The sequence below is a fragment of the Ictidomys tridecemlineatus genome, chromosome 5 (genome assembly GCF_052094955.1).
Source record: "Ictidomys tridecemlineatus isolate mIctTri1 chromosome 5, mIctTri1.hap1, whole genome shotgun sequence".
In the NCBI taxonomy this organism is placed as follows: Eukaryota; Metazoa; Chordata; class Mammalia; order Rodentia; family Sciuridae; genus Ictidomys; species Ictidomys tridecemlineatus.
In genome coordinates, this window is record NC_135481.1 from 67,335,191 (window position 1) to 67,360,308 (window position 25,118).

At 38.1% G+C, this 25,118-nt stretch overlaps 2 pseudogenes; both read right to left on the reverse strand.

Annotated features, from left to right (window-relative positions):
* Positions 1-6,554: 6,554 nt before the first annotated feature.
* Positions 6,555-16,928, reverse strand: LOC101960115 (ribonuclease H2 subunit B pseudogene; annotated as a pseudogene).
* A 6,841-nt stretch (positions 16,929-23,769) lies between these two features.
* LOC101960397 (prothymosin alpha pseudogene) lies at positions 23,770-24,121 on the reverse strand (annotated as a pseudogene).
* Positions 24,122-25,118: the final 997 nt, after the last annotated feature.

The following is a 25,118-nucleotide window of genomic DNA, read 5'->3' on the forward strand; positions in this document are numbered from 1 at the left end:
GGGCTTATTGTTTGAAGCTGTGGTACAAGAATAGACGAGGATAATGACTTTTTCTTACTTCATGAACTTTAAAATATTCATTTTGTATTTGTTTGATGGAGATGGCAGACACTCTCTCTTTTGTGTGCTTAAGATAGAAAACAAAGTTTTAGCAGAGAACAGGAAAAAAAAACCCTTTATTTTGAAAGTAAAGAAATGAGTGGGAATAAGATTTTGATTCCAAGTCTTATTGCCTAGCAGTAATGCCTGCCTCTTCTAGATACATGGAATAGATATTCTCTACAGGTAGTCTCTACCCTAGTCCCTGTCCTCTTCTTTCTTGGCTATCATTGACATGGGAGTCATTGTCAATACACCAGTGCTTAAAATTAATTTGTGGGTCTATAACTGGGGGGGGGGTGAGATGGGTGAAAATAAGAAGCATCTTAGAGGAAGTGACCACTCCTTCCCTCCTTGGGCTAGCTCACAGGTAGGACTGGCCTGTTTAATATTAATCCTTTACTTCTCATTATTTCACTTTATTTTTATTTTTTTAAATTTTATACAACAGCACAATGCATTACAATTCTTATTACACATATACAGCTCAATTTTTCATATCTCTGGTTGTATACACAGTATATTCACACCAATTCGTGTCTTCATACCTGTACTTTGGATAATAATGATGTCCATCACATTCCACCATCATTTCTACCCCATGCCACCTCCCTTCCCCTCCCACCACTCTTCCCTATATCTAGAGTTCATCTATTCCTCCCATGCTTCCTCTCCCTACCCCACTATGAATCAGCCTCCTTATATCAAAGAAAGCATTCGGCATTTTTTTTTTTGGATTGGCTAACTTCACTTAGCATTATCTTCTCTAACTCTATCCATTTACCTGCAAATGGATGATTTTATGCTCTCTTATTGCTGAGTAAAATTCCATTTTGTATATATGCCACACTTTCTTTATCCATTCATCTACTGAAGGGCATCTAGGTTGGCTCCACAGTTTAGTGATTGTGAATTGTGCTGCTATAAACATTGATGTGGCTATATCCCTGTAGTATGCTGTTTTTAAGTCCTGTGGGTATAGTCTGAGGAGAGGGAGAGCTGGGTCAAATGGTGGTTCCAGTCCAATTTTCCAAGAAATCTCCATACTGCTTTCTGTATTGGCTGTACTAGTTTGCAGTCCCACCAGAGTGTAGGAATGTACTTTTCCCCCCACATCCTTGCCAACACTTATTGTTCTTGGGTTCTTGATAGCTGCTATTCTGACTGGAGTGAGATGAAATCTTAAGTAGTTTTGATTTGCATTTCTCCAATTGCTAGAGATGTAAAACATTTTTTTATATATTTGTTGATTGTATATAATCATCTGAGAAGTTTCTGTTCAGGTCCTTAGCCCAATTATTGATTGGGTTATTTGTTTTTTCGGTGTTTAACTTTTTTGAGTTTTTTTTATATACCCTAGAGATTAGTGCTTTATCTGATGTGTGAGGGGTAAAAATTTGCTCCCAAGATGTAGGCTCTCTATTCACCTCACAGATTGTTTCTTTTGCTGAGAAGAAATTTTTTAGTTTGAGTCCATCCCATTTATTGATTCTTGATTTTAATTCTTATGCCACAGGAGTCTTATTAAGGAAGTTGAGGCCTAATCCCACATGATGGAGATTAGGATCTACTTTTTCTTCTAGTAAATGCAGGATTTCTGGTTGTATTCCTAAGTCCTTGATCCATTTTGAGTTGAGTTTTGGGCAGAGTGAGAGATAAAGGGGTTTAATTTCATTTTGTTGTATATGGATTTCCAGTTTTCCCAGCACCATTTGTTGAAGAGGCTATCTTTTCTCCAATGCATGTTTTTGGCACCTTTGTCTAATATAAGATAATTGTAATTTTGTGGATTAGTTTCTGTGTCTTCTTTTCTGTACCATTGGTCTACCAGTCTGTTTTGGTGTCAATACCATGCTGTTTTTGTTACTATTGCTCTGTTGTATAGTTTAAGGTCTGGTATAGAGATGCCACCTACTTCACTCTTCCTGCTAAGGATGCTTTAGCTATTCTGGGTCTCTAATTTTTTTCAGATGAATTTCATGATTGATTTTTCTATTTCTATGAGGAATGCCATTGGGATTTTGATTGGAATTGCATTAAATCTGTATAGTGCTTTTGGAAGTAGGGTCATTTTGATAATATTAATTCTGCCTATCCAAGAGCAGAGCAGGGTAGATCTTTCCATCCTCTAAAGTCTTCTTTAACTTCTTTCTTTAGAGTTCTATAATTTTCATTATATAGATCTTTCACCTCTTTTGATAAGCTGGTTCCCAAGTGTTTTATATTATTTCACTTTTTAATTCAGCCTAAATCCTACCACTCAGAAACTCATTTGGGTAAATAACCTGTTAAAAACAAAACTATCCATGGAAAGTTCACTGGAAAAATTAATCTCTTTCTTTCTGTGTTAGTTACCTCTTGCTGTGTAATAAACTACCCAAAATTTAGTGGTTTAAAACCAATAATCATTTTGTTTGCTCATTATTCTGTATTCATGTAACTGAACTTGTATCAGGCTGATGGGCTTCGGCTGGACTTGCTTGGGGTCACTTGTGTTTCTGTTGATATCTGGGGGTATAAGTTGGAATGTCCCATCTGTTGCACATGGACTTTCTTCCAGCAGGCCAGCCTGAGCCTCCCAATATGGTAGGACCACCTTCCAAAAGGGCAAGAAGAAAATCTGCAAAGTCTCCTGACATTGTGGCTCAAGGATCATGCAACATCATTTCCAAGTAAGTCACAGGTCAGCCAAAATTCAAGAGTAGAGAAGTATCTCTTGTGCTAGAGATCTTCCAATGGATGCATGCCTACAGTGCGGAAGGAATTATTGCAGTCATCTTTGCAAATAATCTACCACAGCTGCTATAGAAAATGTATGGCTCTGTTCCTAAGCTTCTAGAGGGAGGGAACTCTCACTCGATCATTCTTTACCACTAGTGTTTTTCACAAGTTAGTGTTTGATAGTCATTGGTTTAAACTGCATTCACATGTAGAGGAGAAATGGGGCTACCATGAGTCCCACAGAAAGACAAACTGGCCATCAGGCCAAATCAGGGGACTTAGGGTAGGTTCAGAAGCTGGAGGTCTAAGCCCTATCGGGACATCTGTTGAGACAACTGCCTGTGGGTATTAGAGAGGGCAGGAAGGATTGGGCAGGGTTGAAGTCAGGTACTGGCAAGTGAATTGGAGGGGAGCTCAGAGGGCCTGAGAAGGAATTTTGGGGCCTGGATGGGTTGATGGGTGGTCTTGGTCAGCAGCACCATCCAGATATGACTCTAAAAGACCATATATGCCAGGGGTCCTCTGATAAATCCAAGCTGGGTTTAATACACCTCAGAAAGGTGCAGAGTTCTGACTGTTGTGGCAGAGATTAGATCCCTTCAAGCCCCACCTGTTGTGCTGTTTACCTGTTTTACACATTCCTCCTTCCTCACCTCACTTCCATGGTTCACCATGCCTTTCTCTTCAAATAGCTTAAACCTCACTTCCTCCATGAAGTCTTTCCTGATCTCCTGCCCTTCTGTTTTCTTAAACCATCTGATACCTGTTCAACTGTGAATACCTTTCTATTTCATGTATTCTTAGTTCTATTGAATTTTTTCTTTCTAAATTTAAGTTGTATAAACTTCTCGAGAACAGAGATTGTATCCTATACTTTCCATTTTCCTTCTGTAAACACATAGACCTCCATATAGTAAATGCTCAGTACGCATTTCTTGTTTGGTGTATAGGTAAGCCTTTGTTGCATAATTGATCTCTAAAATTAGATGATTTTAAAACCTACATTTATCAGCTCACAGTGCATCAGAATGGCTGTGGATGGAGCCCAGCTGGATGGTGGTTCTGGTGGGGTCAGCTGGGGTGGGGGGTGACTGGTACCAGGTGTGCCAAGATGGATTCAGTCATGTGTCTGCTATTTGGCAGGCTAGCAGCTGAGGGTAGCTGACTGTGTTCTCCCTCACATGACTTCTTACCCTCCAGAAGACTAGCTTGAGTCATCATATGTCAATTTCAGGATTCTAACACAGCAAGAAATAGGGAGAGCACCAATGACAAGTGCTTTTCAAGTCTTAGCTGTGTCACATTTGCTAATGTTCTATTTGCTAAAATAAGTCACATGCCAAGCCCAGACTTGAGCGTGAAGAAATAGATTATATGTCTTAATGGAAATAGCTATGCAGCCTTGTGACAAAGGACCCTGCATATTGAGATGAAAAGAATTTGTAACCATTACTTCAATCAACTATATTCCTCTAACCATGAGTTATTCACATCCCTCCCGCATGCAAAATATTCCCACCTCAGGAAACCCAAAAGCTCATCCTATTTATGGCATCAGTGATCTGTATCAGGTCCACATGAGTCTCTTTTGGTAGGGATCCTTTTGACCCAAAGACCTATAATTAGAATGACCAGTTGTATGACTGACTGGTAAGATAGAACCAGATAACCACAATGGGCATTTCTGTTCAAGAAGGAAAAGAAAAAAACCCCATCAGGTATTGTGACACACATAAACCAGTCAGGGTCACTCCAGGTGAACTGGGCTGGCACGAAATAATCACATAAAGACAGATCATACCTTTTTCTTTGGGTTCTGTGATGGCTCCTCTGACCCAGCTCCCACAAAGGAGGCAAGGTAGGCAAGAAAGAGAACCCGGTTTTATTGGGGAGAAGTCATTCAAATGAGGCAAGGGGTAGGATTACAAAGGAACAGGTGAGTGTAACCCAACCCCACCTACTCCTAGAGCCACACTTCATTATCTGAGCAGCGGTAAAGCCCAAGTTATTGCAGGCACAATTGTTCAGTATCTCTTTCTCAGGACTTAAGGGCATGAATTTCCAGAGCCACTCCTGACAATTAGGAATTCCATAGAACTGAGTAATCCACAGCAATTCTGAAATCTAGTTCACTACCAGGGAGCATTTTCTTTGGAATCCTGGCTAGGTTCTACTTCCTGGGAATGGATACCCAGTCTATTATTCCTCATGGCTCTTAGCTTAACTTTCTAAGATGTCTTTGATTTCCACAAGAAATGGCTGGTCTTTGCAACTGAGTAACTTTTCCCAGCTTGTTTCTATCTCGCAGAAAGTTGGAAGTCCAGAGCTGCCTTTTAATTTTTAAATGTTTCAGTCCATTTTAGCCTAAGTTGGCACTATTTCATCAACATAACTCTCTTAAAAATCTCTGTGGGCTTCTCTAGGAATAGGATGCAGATCTATTCCACTTAATAAAAGTTCCACGTACATTTCTGAGATGGGCCTCTCTTCTTTACAGGAGCCATGTATATTAGGGTTCTCTAAAAGTACAGAATCAACAGGAAATATAATTATAAAAAGGGGATTTATTAGATTGACCAGAAGCTGGATTTGTCTACAATGGCCATCTGCAGACTGGAGCTGGAAGAATGAGTAGCTGCACAGTCCAAGAGGCTGAAGTCCCAGAACAAGAGGGATCAATGGTGCTACCCTAGTCTAAGACCAAAGGCTTCTGGAAACTTCCTGGAGAATCACTGGCAGAGTCTGCTTGGAAAGAGTGCAGAAGTGAAAGTCCAACATTCTTAGACAATAGCAGCAGCAGCAGCAATCAAGAACCTGTCCAAGAAGAATCAAGCTTGCATCTGCTGCTGCTGCTTTGTGCTTCCAAAGGTTATTTCATCCAAGCCATCATCCTATTGGATGGTGCTGACCACATTTAGGGAGGGGCTCCACTTCAGTTGGCTATCCCACATCCCAATCATTCCTAGACATACCTTCATTGACACCCCCAGAAGCCTCTTAATCATCAGTATCTGTTAATCCAATTAAGTTGACAATTCAAATTAACCATTGCACCATGCTAGGCCACTGTAGAACAAAAATCTTGTTTTAGTTTTTTCTTTTTCAAATTGTGGTAATGGGAATTGAACTCAAGGACACTACAATACTGAGCTACATCTAAGACCTTCTTATTTTTTATTTTGAGGCAAGGTCTTTCTAAGTTGCTGGTGTTGGCCTAGAACTGTGGTCTTCCTGCTTCAGCCTCCTGAAGAGCTGGGATTATATGTATGCACCACTACACCTGGCTAGAATAATAATCTTAGTGAAAACGTTTGGTATAGTTGAGAGGGCCTATTAGTCACTGCCTTAAATCTTTCAAAATATTAAGTTGGCTTGGAGGTTACCTTGATTTGATCTTTATACTGAGGCTGTTTCTTCCTTTGAGTATTTTTTACTGGCTTAGAAGTGTGAAAATGAGAATTTTATTATCTAATCTAGCAAGTTCTGACTCCTCTAAGTACCCCCTAAATTCTACTTGCAAACAGAAAAGCTCTTCCATTAGCTCACCTCTCTCTTCCCCAACCTTATCATAATCAGCTAAAATAAGCCAACTGACACTTTCAACACTCTACCTGGAAATCATCTTGCCAAGGCCCATGATTTCATTATATTGTATTCTATCTTTCAAGTTTGCCAGAGGTAATAGTTTTGTCAATTGTCTTTTTGTTCTTTGTTATTAGACTTTATTTTCACCTTTAAATCTTTCCATTTTCCAAATTCTTTTGCACCAAAAAGATATCAGTACTTTTCATTCCACTCTGGTCAATTTGAGAAAGAGCCTTGTGGGCTGTGATATTTTGCTGGCTTTATTTTGGGTCTTCAAATCTTCAGTGTTTAACTTAGTGAATCTTTTGCTTCTACTGGCTCATCTGATAACTTTGCTTTCTTTGATGGAGGGTTTGGTGATGAAGCTGAAGGTTCTGGAAGCTTTAAATATTTAGATAAGTCATTATTTAATTCTTTAGGGGTATAATCAGATATCAGACCATGGGAATAATGAATAGAATCCTCCTCCTTGTTACTAGAAACCTGGACATCAGAGAAATGCAGCTGACTGCACCTGGGTATCAACATTTACATTCTTTTTCAGTGCTGCCATAGTATGATTAGACTTCTTATAGCCACTTTAATGTCTTCTCTTTGTTGTACTTTTAATATTTCTTGTGTCTATTTCCTCCTTCTCTGTCACATGGGGAAATAATGTATCAAGTTCAGGAAGTTTTAGCAACAAGTTGCTTGATCTAGGACTGAACCTCCTCCTCTTTTTTGGCCTTTAGGAGATACAGGAGGAGCAGAAACAGAGGTCCATGGAGTGGCAGAATGGAGATGACCTCTAGATTGAACTCAGTGACTGGTTAGCCAAGAATGGTGTTTTCCTTGGGAACTTTGATTTGAAACAGCTTAATTGAACAAGTAAATTGCTCCTTTCCCTGAACATGGGTGTTTTAGCCAGCTTTTCCTCTGTTGTGACCAAAAGACCTGACAGGAAAAATTTCAGAGGAGGAAAAGTTTATTTGGGGCTCATGGTTTCAGAGGTCTCAGTTCATGGACAACAGGCTTCATTCCTCAGGCTCCAGGTGAGGCTGAGCATAATAATGGAAGAGTGTGGTGGAGGGAAGCAGTTTACATGATAATCAGAAAGCAGAGAGAGGAGCAGAGAGCGCTTCCATTCACCAGGTACAAAATATGTACCCTAAAGGCATGCCCCCAGTGCCCACCTTTTCCAGCCACATCCTACCTGCCTTCAGCTACCACTCAGTTAATCCCATCAAGGAATCAATTCACTGATTGGGGTAAAGCTCTTATGATCCAATCATTTCACTTCTAAACCTTCTTGGCATTGTTTCACACATGAGCTTTTGGGGATATCTCACATCTAAACCATAAAAGCGGGCTAACTGATTTTTACAAACATAAGGCCACTTTTCATCATTTTAAATATTCTAGAGTCAGGAACACATGCTGCTAGGCTTGCCTGGTCTCCACATAGTCCACATCCCGGCCACTCCTCCCACTTCTCCAGATGCTCTTGCCCTGGTGACCTCAGCTCAGGCAAAAATGGCCACAGAATGGTTTGTTCCAGGCAGCACAGCACTCTAGGGAACTGTCAGAGCCCCAGAAGCCTCTAGCTTGCATTCCCATACATCTTTTAAAATTTGCCAGACTGAGATGCCTGGATTACCAGCTCATGGTCCTGGTAGGGAAAGAACCCACAACTCCTCTCTTCTGCTTCTTCACCAGTGGGAGATGCTAACTCTGCACCCCAGGGCACCTCTGTCAGTTATTTCTTATTCCTAACATGGGGTGTCATTTTTCCAGACTGCTAGAGCAGGTTCCTTATTGCTTCCCCAGCATCTGCTAATTGTTTGCTTGCCATTTTTCAGAGTTGGTTGACGTTTTCTTTGTTGCTTTTGCAGGCTCTGGTTGTTATTTGGTCTTAGAACCAATGCTGTTTACTTTTAATTTTTTTATATCAGCACTCTCATCCTGGAACCTCTTTCTTTCTTAGATTTTGCTTGGTCATAGCCTACCCCTAATTCTGATGGTCTAAAGCAACAAGCATTATTTTCACAATTTCTAATTTGAGTTGGCTAGTCTGGGCTGAAAGTGTGGGGTAGCCTCACTTCTGTGCCTGACAGTTGCCTTGAGGTCAATGGGGTGCCAGAAATGACTCGGCTGAGTGACTCCTACCATTTTCAAGATGGCCTGAGTTTCTTACACTGTGATGATTGAGAATTCTTAAAAGTAGGAAATAAGGCAGGTGCTTTTTGTGTTTCTGCTTGTATCATATCTCAATGGACAAAGCAAGTCAAAGTGTGGAACTGAGTCAGTGTGGGATGGGGACTATCAGAGGGTAATGGAGATGGAGGAGAATCAGTGGGATCAGTTTTGCAAAGAATCTAACACCTTTGGTCCAACTGATACCCATTGCAGGAGTTTTATTTCTCCTCAGTATTCCATTCCACAGATGGAAGTTCCCAAGAACTTTGCAGGCTCTGGTTGTTATTTGCTCTTAGAACCAATGCTATTTACTTTTAATTTTGTTATATCGACACTCTCATCCTGGAAACTCTTTCTTATATTTTGCTTGGTCACAGGCCACTCCTAATTCTGGTGTTCTAAAGCAACAAAAATTATTTTTCACAATGTTTTGACTGACATTTTATAACATTTATCAAATTAATATGTCCATACAATATTTATGAACCACAGGGAAATTTCTTATCTGTAGAGGTGAACATAATTTCTTATCTGTACACAAACATGGTATGATTAAAAGAATGTTTCTTTTCTCATTTTCTTAGTAAAGATCATATTCGTGAGGAATTGTGCATATTTTTATTCCTTTTTAAGGGAAGTAGGCTTTTAGTTCTTTGAAAACAGTTTACATGAAATATATAATTTTTGACTAAGAAGTAAAAAAAAAAATTTTAAAGATACTTTTACTGCTTTGAGGTATTAATGGTAAGAGCTATGACTACTTAAAAACCAAAACAACTTTTATATGGATAGCACCCCATTAAGAATTTAAGGATTTTAGAGGAGAAACTCATAGTGGTAATTTCTAAGTGAAGAAAAAGAAAGAAAAAGGCGGCAGGGCAAGAGAAATGGGAAGCAATAAATATATAGTTTTGCAAATAACATAGTCTGGTGAGGAAGAAGTAAATCAAAAAAGCTATTTCAAAAAATCAGCCTTAGGCTACAAGGTTAATTGAAAAGAAAAACCAGCATTGAAAAGATGTTTCAGTTTATGATGAAGATGTCTTTTAATGAAGAAATTAGCAAAGCTATGTTAGAAAGATTTTGCTTCTACCTCTTCAAACCTCTTCTATCCCAGAATTGTAGAGAGGAAGAGAAGAACTGGTATGGCTTGAATGTTTGTGTTTCTCCAATATCTATATGTTGAAACTAGTCACCTACGTGATGGTATCAGGAGAGAAGCTTTGGAGATATTATGAGGGTTGCATACTCAGGATTGGGATTTGAGGACCCAGAGAGCTGCCTTCTGTTTTCTACCATGTGAAGATGCCTCTAGAAGTCTTTGCTCATGAACCAGGCACCAAAGCCACTGACACCTTGATCTTGGATTTCCCATTCTCTAGAACTGTGAGACATAAATATCTGTTGTTTTAAAGCTACCTGATCTATGGAATTTTGTTAAAGAGACCAAATGGACTTAAACAAGATGGAATGTGTATTAGTCATTGCTTGGTTCACTATTTTCTATGGCAATAAGTTATAGAGCGGGGATAGAAGATTGGGACAAAGATAACAGCAAGCAACAGGTTGGGTGGTAGGGAGATAGATGGGTGCAGGACAGGCAAACATGTATTCAGAATCAACTTCTGCCCAAATGGCAGTTGGCACAATGGTAGAAACCTCTGCATATTTCAAACAAAATATTAACTACTCTGGAGGCCAGGCTCACTCTTAGGCTTGGAGAAATTAGAAGATATAAAGAGAATAGAATTAAGAAGTCCCTTTAAAGGTGATTTAAGGGTGAGTGTTATCTCAGAAATAGTAACTTAAGTGTTTCCGTGTCACTAATGTACAAATTAGAAAGTGCCTTGAAAAATAGGAAACAATTATAAAGCCCATTAGAATTTTACAGTGGCTAGGGGAAATATCCTCTTCAGATTTAATGAGGGAGAGCATTTAAAGGCATTTTGATAGAGCAAGCATGCACTTATGACAGAGGGATATTTTATTTAATTATCTTGTTCACAGATAATATTTGTGCTTATATGTAAGGTGAACAGGTTATTTCCTTTAATAGGATGTTAAAATAAAGAATGTTGGAGGGTAATGATTATGAGAAATTTAAAAGAACTTGTAAAATAGAATGGAACTTGGAATTTTTGTAATTAAAAATTACATAAAAAACTTATTCATATTATAAAAAACTTCACAATTACTATTGTTATTATTATTATTTGTATTAAAGTGCATTTTAAACATGATTTTAGTCATAGTCAATGCACATTTTTCAACTGACTTGTCATTCAATATTCTATTTTGAACGTACAGCAAGGACTATAATTTTAAAATGTTTAATGTCCATTTTTCCTTTAATGGTGATCCAACTTTTGTATCTAACTTTTTCAGGCACATGAAAATGTGAGGTTGTTACAGAATAAAACCAAGCCCCAAACCTGAAAGCCAGATACTTGTCAACTCCCTACTCTATACCTATTTCACTGGTCTTCTTTGCTAACAGTATTCTGATTTCTTCCAGGTATTTTCCTCTTGGAGGAAAATTCAGGGGAGAATGATCTTATCTGTGATATAAGGGTCAATGTTTGGTCTGCTCAATAGAATGGAAGATAGGGTGGAAGATTTCTCTTTGCTCTTGAGAAAAGAAAGAAAGAGATGGTTCTTTTGCTTCTCTGCACTAGTGCATGGGAGAACCAAGTTATGAAAGGAACCTAAAATCATATTGATGAGACACTAATTTAACTAACTTGGAAACCTCTGGGCTCATTTCTGTTGAAGCACATTTGAGTTGGGTTCTCTATATTAATTAATTGTTAAAGGATTCTAACTGAAAGACAAAGTCATATTTATTTTGACATTCAAAATAGGATTAAACCAAGAATTTCAAGTGAGGCTTGAGAGAAGATTTACTCAGTTCTCTAACCTCTTCTTAATCCTCACATATTAACAGCTGAATCTGATTTAGTCCCTGGTGTTCTCTGATTGTGTAGGGGAGATACTATGTCTTAAGGGAAATAAAGGAAGAGCTCCACCATCTGGGCCTAGAGGCTTGTGGGACTGAAAGAAGGTTGAGGAGGAGTGAAAGAGAAAGGGAGAGAGGGGGAGAACAAAGCAGTAACAGATGAGTTCTAAGTTCTCTTTTTCTAGTTTTAACTCAGAAGTATGAGGAAACCATTGGGGACAGTTCTGAGCAGAAAGATTGTTACATACTCCTTAGCCACAGCCAGAAAAATAGTAGTGCAAGGTGGTCAGGCACAGAACAGGGTGCTGAGATTCATTTTTTTTTTTGAGTACTTCCTATGCAGTACAGATGCTAAAACCAGTCAGTGGGCTTGTGTTAGAGTCTGTAAACAAGTCAGGATGGCACCAGGCAAAATGCTAGAGGGAGTGGTTTGTGAAGTAACGCCAGCGAGCCATTAAGTGTGGAGATTCCTTATTGGTTGACTGATGTATCTAGTTTATGCCAATTAAGATGAGCTGTGTGGAATGTATAAACACCTCTGTTGTCCTACAATAAACGGCTCCCACTCCTGCTGTATCAATGTACACAAGTTGTTTGTCACACCCCCCCCCCCCCCCCCGTTTATTTTGCTGCAGTCCTACTTAAGGCAGAGGCAGGGATGGATGCTGGGCCAGTGCACTGGATGGGGACCTGGCTCCGGCTCCGGCTCAGAGTTCTGCTGTGGAAGCTTGAAAGATAGGGAGGAGTTACCCACAGAGTCCTAATGTGTCCAAATAGGAGGGACAAGACCATCTATTGTAAGAGCTGCAAAACTCATCTTGAATGTCTAGTGGCTCACTCCAGAGATCAGGGATGCCAACCATTAGTGCTAAGTTAGGCTAATTAAACTCTGGCTGAGCCTAGGCAACCTCAGCTCTACCCTAGGCTGCCATGTGCCTGTATATCTCCTTACAAAGGGAGGCAGACTGCCAAGAGGATATGCAAGTACCTAACTGCAGTCTGCAGGGATTGTTATTATTATTAAATTATTGAATTGGACCAATTTTCAAACTGCACAGAATCGAAAAAGTTATTTTTAACCAATGAGGCTCAGTGGGATAACTAAATTATGGACAAAATAAGGATAGTTTTCCACATCTGAAAACTAAAGTGTTAAATTATATTTTGTCTTATTCAGCATAGCCTTCATAACTATAGTTTACAAGAGTGGCACAGTAGTTTTTGATGTTGTATTTTTTGATTTAGTTTAATGATTCCTTTATGTTTAGGCTAATATCAACAAACTTCTTTGGATATACAAATATTTTTGCACTTTGAATTATCTTGAATTAGATTTCTGCAATGAGTTTGCTGATCATTTTGTTTTTATACCAAATCTCTCTCCAAAAAAGATGGTTTTAATTTACATGGCCACTAGCACCGGAACATTTGTTTTATTTTCATATCTCTTTCTGTGACACTTAATATTGTTATATATGTTTCTAATATAGTAAATGAAAAATACTCTGTATTGTTTTAGTTTGTACTTCTTTGATTATCAGGCCAATGGAATGTTTAAAAAAGTTTACTTGCCACTTATGATGATTATGTATTTTGATGTTTATTATATATTACTCTTTATATACATTATAAAATTTTCTTACCTATAGATAACAAAATGAAAATATTTGTTTATTACAGAATAAACTAGTCCATTAGATTTCATACTCAGTACCCTGCACCTGCCGAAGGACACTAAGGAGAATGGCAAATGGATGGAGCTGTTCTGAACCCCATGGCATGTGTCTTTTGGGAATGCTCACGTTGGGTAAGTTCCATCCATTAAACCCCAGAAAATTTCTCTTATGCTGTATTTACTGGGTGGTGGGCATCATATTCACATTAACAAGTTTCCTGGCCACAACCTATAAGAAAGCTTTATAAAATAAATGAACATTATAACCTCCCACACTGAAAATCCATATTGCCAATACTGTAAAGTTTCATTGTTTTAGTCACTTTTCCTCTGCTTGTTCACCTTCCGTGAATGTGTCCCAGCAGGTGTGGATGGCTGATTTGACCTGCTCCAGGGGTGTTGAGGTTCCTGCTCTTCTCATTATATCACAGCACACTGAGAATGAGTAAATCTGGCATCTTCCAGGGTGTCACCCTCTCCTTTGGAAGCTGGCTTCTAAAGAGCCTATAGAAAGGTCAGAAGGAGGGCTGGGGTTGTGGATCAGTGAAAGAGCACTTGTCTTGCACATGTGAGGCCCTGGATTTGATCCTCAGCACCACATAAAAATAAACAAATAAAATAAAGATATTGTGTCCATCTACAACTAAAAAAAAAAAAAAAAGAAAGAAAAAATTCAGAAGGATGACCAAGACCTTTCCCTAACTGTGCTATTTTTTTTCCATTTTCCACAAATAGTATGTGTCCCCACTTATCTCAGCAACCTTAAGTTTACTCTTACTATATATTAGAAAAGTAAACTTGTTGTCAGTTCTCAATGGAGAGCCTGTCTCCAGCTGCTCTTAGAGGTCAAAGTCTTTTGTTTAAACTGGTCTATGTATGTGAGTATTAATGTTCATCTGATTTTTAAAAAAATTTTTATTTATTTATTTTTTAGTCATACATGACAGCAGAATGAATTTTGACATATAATACATACATGGAATGTACATACATCAATCATATTGTCTATTCTATTCTGCTGCCCTTCCTATCCTCCCTAGGGGGATTTTTTTTTTTTTTTTACAAAATTCTAAAAGCAATCTGACAATATTAAGGAAGAAATTGACAACAGAAGAAAAAGTTTTGTTTCACAAAATATTTCAGGTTTTTTATTTACGTGTCTGTCATATAAACAAACTTCCAGGTTAATGTATATCGTGTTACATAGATGTTGTTGGTGACTTCATAAAATCAGACATGATGACTCCACATCTTTTAACAGTAATTGGTCCAGAGGAACACACTTGATCTAGAATCAGTTCTTCTCTGTATGACATTGTAAGTGATACTAATTCCTCAGCAGCCATCTTGTTAACATAAGGTCAAGTACAAAGGTGGAAGACACAATGAGGGTGGCAAGTATTTATTCAGCCCTGCTACGTGCAAGATGTGCTGCTAAGAGTAAAAGGAACATACCATAGCCCCTACTCTTCAGAACATTTATATTGGGGAAAGACAAATAGTCCTAAAAGATTATAATGTAAAACCAATGTGATGCTCCCTTTGGCCCTGTTATTACTGACATATGCATATAAATAAACTCTCAAATACATCCTCAGGTTGAAGTCCTGGGTTTGAGCCACTGTTAGTATACCCTACTAGGTTGCCATATATTACTAGGCTTCCTTCATTTTTTCCTCATTTGTAGAATTAAACAGTTGAACCTTTTGGGCTCTAAGTTGACTCTAATTATTAATCAAATCATATTTCATATTTCTCCCAGACTGAGTCATAATAGCTTTGTATGTGAACAATTGAATGAATGACTCATAAGAGATTTTGTTGTTTGTTTTCAAGAGGACTAGGAAAAAAATAAAAATGCTAGAATAGATGTTTGAATTATAGAAAAATGTGAAGTGCACAGCTGTTTGGCAGGCAAAAGAAAGGTGGAAATGAAAGCAGCAAATTAGAGACATTTTGTAAATTGATAAAACAAAGAAATAACCCCTTCTATTTTGAATTGCAAAGGTAAAAGACACAAAGTGTTCTGGAACAGAAAAAAATTTGTGTCCAGGAATAGATATGAATCAAAGGGTGACCTGGCTGAAAACACACGACTGCAAGGGGCACAGAGCTAATAGATCATCTTTCTCTTCATTTGGTGTTCCCTCACCTCAGCTCACAGGTCCTGGCACTGATTGGATTGGGAGTCAGAACAGACAAAAGGAAGCCTCTTTCCATTCTGGGTTCTCAGTGTATAGATTCACTGCCCTTGTATTTCAGTCACAAATATAGAACCCAGACACAGAATGACAAGTTTACAAGCAAAGCAGAATCTGTAGTTTAACACAAACCACCAAATAATGAAATTTCCTCCTTGGAAGCCAGCTGTGGCCCTGGAGGTTAGGAAAGAAAATTTTCCTGTGCTGCATTGTTCGGTTAGCTAGATACACACACTGGATGTATAAACATGTCTAATATTGACTTCGGCATACCATGGCCTCAGATCTTTAATTTATTAGTTTATTGTAGAACTACCCCAAGTTGTATGACCCTACTTTGAAAACATTGCATTCCCCTGATTGCTTGTTAGTAACTTATCAGAACTAAGAAAGCAAATTAATCAAATGATCACCATAAAAGCAAATTTAGAAGGAAGATACTTTAAACTTCGGTTTGAAGATAACCTTCCATCTGTGGTTCTTCTCAAAGTCATAGTATACTTTGTACCAAAGAATATTTCTTTAGTGGGAAGATAGGACTTTATGATTGAATTTTGAAAGATTTTCCTTACTGGATGTTTTATAATAAGCCCTAATTCTCTGGCAAAGATGGAGGGTCTTTCCCTCTGCAGAGCTATTTGAATGCTTAAGACTTTTAGGCCACGCTTTGACCAATTTGTGACATTTGTGAGCTCCTGTCATGATTGACTTAAGAGCACTTCTTTTTGGTACAATGTTTTGTATGGTTGTACTCATTAAAAAATAAAATCAACTTATTTTTCTTAATTGTGAAAATAATTTATACCTGTGTAAAATTTGTATACAAATACAATGCAGGAAATGAAAACACTTCATAATCCCATGCTTATAGTTAATTGCTATTATCAATTTGCTATGTATTCCTTCATAACTTCTTATTACGTATTTTTTCCTAAGAATATATAATGTTGGTTTTCAATGCTCTTTTTCAACATATATATTAATTGTCAATTTTCTTTGTTTTATTTCTCAACTTCTTTCACATTTAACTATATACCTTGTTTATCTGCATGCCAAAATATATCTGTATCTGTATCTGTTTTATTCTTTTCAATGGCTAAAATCCTCTCAATTTGTTAATTTTGTGGCACATGTAAAATGTTTTTTTTTGTATGTTTCCTAGAATCAAATAGAATTTATGGAAAAAATGAAGGTGCAAATATACTTTTATTGAAAGAGCTGTCTACAATGTAATCTCTATTTTCCCACGGTTGGTCATTACTGTTCCAATCTGGTTTCTGTTAGAATTGCTTGTCATAATCAAAATAACTTACTCTTGATGAATCCCTTGGAACATTCTCTACCTTTTTTCTTACTGGACCTCTGCCTAGTTATTTGTTCCTTCTTTGTAACATTTTCCCACTTTGTGTCAATACCATCCTCACCTGATTTTCTTCTTTCCAAGTCTCTGGGCTCTAGCTGACTCTTTCATCTTGGAGTTCCCCAGGGCCAGTTCCTGGACCCTCTTCAAGGTCATGCTCTCTTCTTTGCTGATCTAATTATTTCTGTGATTTAAGTACCATATCTATGCTGATGATTCCAAGCTTTTTATCTCTAGTTAGATATTTCTTTTGGGCTCAGGACTTGTATCCAACTGCCTTCTTGACATATCTCCCTTTAGAAATGCCCTACACGTATCTTGAACTTAAAACAACAAAACTTAGCATTCAAACATCTTGCATCCATCAACCTGTCATTTCCCTTACTAGCCCTACTCTTGCCCACGCCACCATCATCTTTCTCCTGCACTATTGTTGTAGCATCCTACTTGTCTTTTATATGCCAGTTTATTCTATTCTTTTTTTTTAAAATTGATTTATTTTTTTAAATACAGGACATTGGAATGAATTACAATTCTTATTACACATATAGAGCACAACTTTTCATATCTTTGTATATAAAGTATGTTCATGCCAATTCATGTCTTTATACATGTACTTTTTTGCATTACAATTTTTTATTGATTTTATTATTTTTTAAATACAAAACAACAGTGGAACGCATTACAATTCTTATTACATGTATAGATCACAATTTTTCATATCTCTGTTTATATACTTTATTTTATTCTAAATGCAGAAATCAGACTTAAAAGCACACACCAAGTTATCTTACTGCTAAAAATCCATCAGAAGTTTCCCAGTTTTACCAACTGAACCCTGTCCAGTTCCTTACATGCATGCAGGATGCTGAGTTTTCTCGCCCTGTTTTCATTTCCATCCTTGTCTCACGGTGCTCTGCTCTTGGTGAAAAGAATCTCTGGAGCTCCTTTCATTCAAATGGCCTTTGCAGTCACCCACTTACTTATTCATTCACACAATCATCCATTCATTCAGCCAATGTCAACTCAGCCCCAACTAAGAGGGCCAACCACTGTGATAATTTGTCTAGGAAGATTGCTCAAATGTCTTTATGGCACCTTATTTATACCTCTATTTTAAAGATAGAACCTTGGCCTTGAGGCTTCCATATCAGCCAAGACAAAATTTCCCTGGAGGCTGTTGCTGAATGGGTGGTGGATAGACTGGATAATGATCAACCCTCTCATCTTGCTTCAGGCAGTTTTTAATTATCTTATTTTTTTGTATTATTTTATGTTTCTACCCCAAAATAACTTTCAGAAGTGAATGGGCATTACTCTAAATGGGATCCTAGGTCACATATCCACAATTTTCCCATTAAAGTGAGCATTAATTTTTTTTTCTGTGCTGTACCTGAGAATCGTACCTCCTAATCTGAGTTTAGAGGTGTTGGTTCTTATTCTATCACATCCTTCTCAAAGGTTTTAATCTCTAGTGTGACACCATAAATGGCTATTTCCTAGCACCCCTGCTACCAGTAATCAAGTCAGGATACCACTCCAGAGGCAAAGTAGACCTGTACTTTGTGTCACCTCATGACCGGTGTGCATAGTGATCTTAACAAACGTGAACACTTTGCCTTGCTGTGAAATAGGAAGCTCCAGGCCTGCTCTGGTTTGCACTGACTTCTACACTTTCCTGTGCCTTTTTGTTAATTCCAACTCTAGTCTCACAAGACGACAGGTTCTGCTCTCATGCTTCCTACTTTGCACTGACTAAAGGAAAGAAGTCTCAGAGAGATTTCCCCAATCTGGAACTGAAGCTTATCTATTTCTAGTTCTCCTGAAGTTGAATGAGGTTGTTTCATTGTAGCAGAATGATTTATTGAGATATTGATTGTGTTGTTGTTGTTGTTTTTTCCCCCTCTCCTTCCAAGTAGCTGGGCTCTTCTGCTCACTTACCATAGAGGAGAATTATTGATGTTTGGTAGAAAAAAATGAACCATTTGTCTCTCTGGCTTTTCCTCCCCTGGAAGCCTGAGCTCTTTGAGGGGGAATATGCTAGTCAAGGGTCAGGGGAGGGAGGAAAGGAAGATGGATCTGAGAGCGCCAGGGATCACTGCCCTTAGCTCCACCTGTGGAGGTGACCTCAGGGAAAAGGGTCCCACAGAGCATCAGGGAAGCTGACCCAGCTCCAGGATTCCCAGGCACTCACGAAGACTCCTGTGCCCCAAGCAAAGCATAGAAGCAGAGAGCTGCTGACCTCAGATTAAGTGGGCATAGAATTGGCAGTCTCAGATGTTGCTGCTGTGGACTGAAGGTAGAGGGCTGTCCTCAAATGTGCAAGCTCTTCCTGTAGTCATAAAATGTAAGGCCTTTGAATGACTCCCAGGGTGGGAGTGTGTCACAAGCTCCAGGAATGCTTGGGGATGGCGCTCCTAATCGGGTCAGAAATTGCTCCTGCTTTAAGCACATTCATTTTAAGACAAAAAATAATTGGGTATATTCTTTTTGCTTGAATTTATGGTATAATATTTCTAATTATTTATTGTGGGAAAACAAACAAACCTGCTTTATCCCAAACTGTGAGGATAAAAAAGTAATCTTTTATCTTTTTTGTAAGAGTTTTGCAGTGGTATGGGTGCATCTTCTGTTTATCCTCTGGGGGGCATCTTGACCCTGTGCTTCACCATTGCCTTCCTAAAGTTGTTATGACACCAGAATAAACAAATGAACCTCAGCCTAAATAGCAGGGAAAAAAAAAAACCATATGGAAAATGACAGCATTTTACAATGCAGAACCTCGGCAGAGTGTAAGAATATAAATACAACAATTACACATTCCAACCTTATCGGCTGCCGAGGTATCATCTAATAATGTCCCCAAATTGCCTCCCCAGCAGGTGCACTCCAAATGTAATGATGTTCTTGAAGCTTTTCTTTACAGAATCATTTCTCAAATGTGTACAAATTGCTTTGTGCCAGCATGGAGAGCCCTCTTAGCATCTCAACCCGGATTCCAGAGGAAGACTCATTAATTAGGACTTTTTCAGACAAATTCCCTCACTGACAAGGAAAACCACCATCACATTACTGAGATGATACTGAAGTTCAAACCTTGTGTGTGTGATCCCTTTGACAACCTTCAAAGTCAAAATTTTCATTCCAAAGTTTCTAATCTTTCACTTTTGTTGATTTTATGTCATGGAAAACATCTTGAGGATAGAACATCTTGGTGTTTGATTTTGCATCCCCAACTAATTACACCTATTGTTTCAGCTTGCCATAGTTCAAAGCAGATATTCAATGTCATTTTCCCTGCTAGACTTTAGCTTGAACTGCCTAACTCATTCTTACATCTTCAGTGTCCACTGCTTGGACCATGAGAGGTACTTACTAAACTTTCTGAATAAACAAATTAATTGCATTGGTCAGTTGGCTGATTCACTGATTATCATCAGTTGAAAAGACTTACTAAAACCTCTAGAAACCTCTGAAAACCCCAAAGCAGGGGATGCTGAATACATACAATTAGCTGTTTCTGTTTTGCAGTGAAAATAGATTTATGGTTAAGTTTAAAAATTACATTAAGACAATTGGATATGACTCAACTATTTACACAGAACTTTCCTAAAGAGAGTCATGCTATGACTGGTTTGAGGTTTACTCAGTTTCCCTGAGCTAGGGTGGTGAGTCAGATTATAAACATTAAGGTATGAGAAATTTAAGAAATAAGACACGAAAATAAGTGAAAATTGGGGTCTGGGGTTGTGGATCAGTGATAGAGTGCTTGCCTGGGCATGTGGGAAGCACTGGGTTCAAGTCTCGGCACCACATGAAAATAAATAAATAAAGGTCCCTCAACAACTAATAAAAATACTTAAAGAAAAATAAGTGAAAAGTGGATCCAATGGGGACCAGTTTGGATGGAGACTGGGTCTAATTCCCCAAAATGGAGTCTGTGGGCTTTATTTAAGTGAGTGGGAAATCCAATGGGATTCAGTGAAAAGCTTCTTCAGGAAATGGGATGAAAACAGGGGAAACTGTTGTTTGAGGCTTAGCAGGTTATGCCTACCTCCAGGTGACTGGGCTGTATTTGAACCTAGGACTGTGAACTAAGGCAGGGTGAATGCATAATTTGGGCATTCTTGAACCCAGGATTTTCTCTCAGGAGTTCTCAGAAAAGCAACCTCCTTGCCTGGGATGGCTCAAACAAACCCATAATGAATACATGCCTCTAATAGAGTCAAAAGAGAATATGGTTGTGTTTGGAAAAAGGTTTTTACCCTGATATCCTTTTTTGACTCTAGTGCTAAAATTCCCTGTGCTGTGATTCTCTACTATAGCCCATCCTGAGCTTTCAGTTCTAGCCTCCAGTTGCCTTGGGCATATAGATCTGGTCTAAGTCTGTACTCATCATCGATGTGGTGGGACCTATTGCCACAATGAATTGCCTTGTAAGAAAGCCAAATGAGATGGCTTTTTCATAGTAGCACTTTTGTGTCAAGCTACTCCTGGTTATTTTCCTGAGGTCAACTTATTTATCTTAACTGAAACTTTGCAATCTAAACTTAGTTAGCTGAGTCAATAGAGCCAACTATTTAAAATGTATAATTTGGTGAACTCAAGGAGACTACAATTAACCACATATCCTACATGGATATTAAAGGCTACTGAGCATGTGTTTAGTTTGTCCAATTTTTAAAAGTCTTTGATCAACTGAGATTTTTTAAAAATATTTTTTAGTTGTCAGTGGATCTTTACTTAATTTATTTATATATGGTGCTGAGAATCGAACCCAGTGCCTCACACACGCTAGGCAAGTGCTCTACCACTGAGCCACAATCCCAGCTCCTATCAACTAAGCTTTTTTAATATCCATGATATTTATGTATTTATTTACTTTAAAAACAGTCTTGACTAAGAGTAAAAAAACTCAAACCAACCAACCAAACAAAAATCAAAGTAAAACATGGGGAAGAAGTCCTCCAAGAAGCTCACAGGGGTAAAGCAGCAGGTTACTCAAGTAAACCTGACTAAAGTGGATTACTTTGCAGAGGGCCCATTATTTTTATTTTATTATTTCATTTTGTTCTTTCCCCTTAGGTTTATTAAAGTATACTGACATAAATTATATATATTTCTGGTATACAGTGTGATGTTTGACATATGCATACACTGTGAAGTGGTAAAATCAAGAGCAAATTTACATGTCTATCACCTCACTTTTTTGTGTGTGTATGTGTGTTAAGAACATTTCAGATACATGATTTTACCAGTTTACGAGCAAATAATATGTTGCTATTATTAACTATAGTTAACATGCAGTACAGTAGATCTCCAGAACTTATTTCACTTGCCTAGCTGAAACTCTGTACCCTTTGACCAACATCTCCCCCACCATATATATATATATATATTTTAAATTAACATATATAGAATGTGGTTAGGGGTACAGAAGTTTAGTTCTTCTGGTTGTATTACTCAGCCATGGCCTATAGAACGATGTCCTGATTTCTTATTTAAAATAACACCAACAACAAAACAACTGTGTTCCTTAATATTGGATCCAAATCTACCTTTAGAAACCTGTTTCTCATGAATCTTGCTCATGTTCTTATCATTTAAGCCCAAATCTTTATTTTGATACATATACCTTGGGTCATGTTATTTCCCTTGCCTGTTTTTCTCTCTTTTTTTTTTTTTTGGTGCCATTCTCTTCTCTTATTCCTGGGGTTGTAGACTGTCTTATCTTTTCAATTTCTCTTTTGCTGTCTGTGTCTTCTTACCTTTGTTCAATTCTTCTGATTATCTTATTCCTTCTAAGCTGTCATGCATATCTGCAAAACATTGTGCAAAACTAGATCTTAACTTGGCATTTTGTACTTAGAAGGTTCTCAATTCATGCTTATAAATGGATTAACTTTTTGAACATCTGGAATTATGGAATGTGTACGAAGGTTTTAGGGTGCTGGCTGAGCCCAAGGAATTCGACTAGAAATAACAGGGTAAATTTATACACTTCTAAATATTCAAGTACCAAAGTATAGTCAGCTCTGAAATGGTGAGAAGGTTTCCTTATTCATAAATTCACTTTTAGGATAAGATATTTGGTATAGAGTTTGGTGTCAGAAAGACCAAAGTTAGCCTCATGATCTTGTGAAAATTTCATAAATAGCAATCAGTACATTTGCAAAATAGGAAAATAATGGTTCCCACTTGATGGAGTTGTTGAGAGGACTCAGCGAATATGTAAAAGTTTTCACACAGTATGGCATGGTAAACAATAAATGCTAATTAGTCAAGACTTGATTTAATGACTCAGTCTGAGAGATATAGGGGCTTCCATATCAGAGTGTGAGCTTCCACTGTAGACTTCATAGAAACCAATGAAGAATTTCATGGACTACTCTTTTTTTTAAAGTAAAATTCCGGTTTATTGTTGGACAACATTGTTTCACACATACATCAAACAGGCCAAAAAAATAAACAGCAACTTCATAGACAAAAAAAGGAAAAAAAAAAGAAATCTTTTTTTCTTTGGCCTTTTTAACCATCTCATACAAACCAACTACTTATTATACAGGTAAAGTGCATACACAAAAAAAGTTACTGGAATGCTTGTAATAAAATTTTGTTGTTGTTGTTTATAAGTTTATTTTCCTCCTTTGAGATTATAATGAACATGGTCACACCACAAGTAAAGTCAGAAAGAAGTAGGACAGAGAACACTCCAAAGGCTGGTTTGGTCATCTGAGATCATTAAAAATGGCTGACCCCTAACAATATGTACAAAAATATAACATGTAAATAAAAAATACAAATTTTCCTTTTTAAAAATACTTTTAAGAAAAAAAAGCAGGCCCTTGGAAGTTTGGTTCTTTTTTCCTCCCCTGTTGCAAATTCACGTTGTGGTTTTGGTTGGGTGGTGAAGAGCGCGTATCATCTGCAGGTGGCACTGCCAGCAATGGGCGGGCCTCTCGAAGGTGACCACATTTACATTCTGAGATGGGAAGTGGAGGGTGAATAGGTCATGGTGGCCTTTTATTTTTAGTTTAACTTTTCCTTTTTTGCTGTCTAGTACCAACATCATCCTCCTCGTCATCTTCAGCTGCCCGTTTGCCTGTAGCTGCCTCAGCCTCCTCATCTTCATCTCCATCCTCTTCCTCACCATCACCTCCTCTTCCTCACCACCTTCTTCCTCTTCTTCATCTACCTCATTGTCAGCCTCCTGTTACCCCTTTTCCTTATTAGCATTCCCATTAGAAGAGGGAGACTCTTCCATTCTCTGCCTCCTCCACAACTTCCATCTTCTCCTTTAAGTCCTTGGTGGTGATTTCAGAGCTAGTGTCCATGGCCACGTCTGACATGGTGGGGCATGCAGGTGATCCAATGCAGTGAGTTAAAAAGGAAACTAGGGTTCAGGGACTCTGGCCATAAAGCTGCTGGGGTCCGCGGCGGTGGAGGTGGCTGCGACGAGTGGGGAGCTGGACCCAGGAACAATGCAAAGATGGCTTTTCAGAGCAGCCAGTGGGGCTCATGGACTACTCTTACCTTGATTTGGGATGGGTATCAATCTATGATCAGCTCTGTTTTCACTTTGATATTACCCTTTATTACTTCTTTAAGATCAATTCTCCAGGAAACCATTGCTTTCTCATTGAGCATACAAATCTCTCTAGGCTGGTGCTTCTGTCTGCTGGGACCATGAACTTGGACACTGAGCCAGTCTACCTGCTTGTTCTCCCAACGCTGCTCACAAGAACTCAAGGTACCAGAAACTCTTCCTTTGGAACAAATTCTACTTCACTAGGGGACTCTGAAATGTGTGAATGGATCAGTTTCATGAGGGACCATTATATAACAATTACACATTTACAAGAAACAACTATAGGTCTGAGGTTTAATTCCTAGGGTGAATGTGTCTTATATTATATAATATTTTCTATTTTTAAGGTTATTTGTTATACTAATGGAAGGTGCTTTATTATAACTTACATGTATTTTAGATAAATCACAATCTATGAGATAAGTAAGTAGTTCACTTATTTTTAACAGATGAAACAGGTTCATAGTAGTGAGAATTTTTTTTGTGTGAGGAAAACTTTTTATGAAAGGATTACTGCTATGAGTCTTCTCATTTTAAGGATCAGACAGTTACCCAAATCTCCCGTGTTCATTTTGATAAACCAGGCCTGGACTATGGACAAAAAGCTTTCACTACTGCAATGTGGAAGTACGATACAATCCCAACTTTAAGTGACATTCGCCTCTTGTATTACTTAGCATTTTTGTAACAATTTCTCCAAACTACAGAAAAAAAGTGCTAAAATATGAATGCTCTGAATGAGTCATGTTTCACTCAAG